The following is a 2,179-nucleotide window of genomic DNA, read 5'->3' on the forward strand; positions in this document are numbered from 1 at the left end:
ACGGAACCTTGGGAGGCATCATGGGGGAGTCAGAGGAGAAAACACAAAAACGTTCACGTTGTCGTTCCCTGAGACGTCGGTCAAGTCGTACCGCTAAAGCCATAACCTGGTCTAGGGAGTCAGAAGAGGGATAGCTAACTAGCAGGTCTTTCAGGGCGTTCGACAGACCCAACCTAAACTGGCACCTTAAGGCAGGGTCATTCCACCGAGAAGCTACGCACCACTTCCTAAAGTCAGAACAATACTCCTCAACAGGTCTCTTACCCTGACGTAAGGTCACCAGCTGACTCTCGGCAAAGGCAGTCCTGTCAGTTTCGTCATAAATGAGTCCGAGAGCAGAAAAGATCAACGGAGGAAAGTTCAGGGGCGTCAGGAGCCAAGGAGAAGGCCCATTCTTGGGGCCCTTCCAGGAGCCGGGACATAATTATACCCACCCGCTGGCTCTCAGAACCTGAGGAGTGGGGCTTTAAACGAAAATAGAGCCTAAAACTCTCCCGAAAGGAGAGAAAAGTCTTCCGGTCCCCTGAGAACCGGTCAGGCAACTTGAGGTGGGGTTCAAGAGGTGAGGGGTACTACCATGGTAGCATCAGGCTGGTTGACCCTCTGAGCCAGGGCCTGGACCTGTAGGGAGAGACCCTGCATTTGCTGAACCAGGGTCTCAAGGGGGTCCTTAGTGGTGTGAGGGACCAGGGTAAAGTAGGTATATGGTCTTGTGATTATGTAATGATAGGGAAACAGACAAGTGAGCCCTAATCTACCCGCCACTCAGTCCCTGCCTACTTGCAACGACCCGCCCTAGGCGACAGGGTACAACTGGGCGACGGTTCCTACACTCAATAAGTGCACGACAGACAAGGAAACACAGAACAAAGGGAAACGGGGCAGTTGCCCACGGCAACACCGTGAGCAACAAGAGTAGTAAACGAGCCGAGTCAAACCAGGAGAGTAAGAGGTGCCAAACATAGAGCAGGAGAGTAGTGAACAAGTCGAGTCAAACCAGGAGTGTACGAGGTACCAAACGCAGAGCAGAAGAGTAGTCAGTAAGCCAGGGTCAATACGAAGCAGGGACAAGTAGTTCAAGAAGCTGCAGCAGGGCCAGGAAACCAACAGAGAAGAATCACAAGCCAGGAGGAACAGGAAAGGCAGGTATAAATAGACAGAGCGCGGGAGCTAGCTCCGTCTTGCCAGGCTGTGATAGGATGGCAGGCTTAGGAGTGGGAGAGCCTGAGTGGTGGAAGATGGAGTCAGTCTCACAGACATAGAAGCAGGTGCAGACTGATTACCTATGGGCGTGGATACAGAAGCTGTGCCTGGCAGATCCTTAACAACCTAACATCGAGGCAGCTGTGGTAACCTAGGACATGTTGTATCTGTTCCCCTATTGGCTCGCCTATCTCTCTGTGACTTTGTTACTATGTTACGTCTATATAGCGCCCTGGACATGCGGTGTGTTTATAAGAATGCTATGTAATTACGGACAGTTTATTTTCCTGGATCGTTTTGATCTTTTGATTGGTGAGTGGCTTCATTCTCGCCTCCCATGTACCTGGTATGTTTAATTGATTATTAATCATTTTTAATACAATAATGACACTGTATATGATTTACTTTTGTGTAATATTTACGAACATGCAATAAGAAAATGATGTATGTTATCACTTTATTTATAGTGTATTTTACAATGAATTGTATTAATTACACTTGATTGTTCTATTGCCACAGTTTGGTTTATATACCTGGCAATTTGCTCTATCACATTGCTTGAGACAGGGCTGAAACATTTTATTGACATGGATGAAGAACCCCCCTTATTTGATTTAAGAAATCTTTGGAGTGCTGCGATTTCTTCATTTTGTTTTACTATGATAGATTTACTCAATTGTTAACTATTGGTTCAAGAAAATGCTAATACATACAATGTGTATTGAAACAGTCTTTGTTCTTTGAACTGTTACCTTAACACTTCTTCGACCAAGACTATTTGTTTAATTTTGTCCTGTCATATATATCCTATTAAAATAAAGGACATATATTAATATTCACAACTGTACAATTTTCTCTAGAGATGTGACTGTTCATTTTTGCCATTGACAAACTTTGTCTGATACTGTAAGTGAAGGATTAGTGGCAATCCCTTATGACATAATAATAAAGTCCCTCCAGTTGTACATTCGTTGAC

The sequence above is a fragment of the Rhinoderma darwinii genome, chromosome 1, assembly GCF_050947455.1.
Source record: "Rhinoderma darwinii isolate aRhiDar2 chromosome 1, aRhiDar2.hap1, whole genome shotgun sequence".
In the NCBI taxonomy this organism is placed as follows: Eukaryota; Metazoa; Chordata; class Amphibia; order Anura; family Rhinodermatidae; genus Rhinoderma; species Rhinoderma darwinii.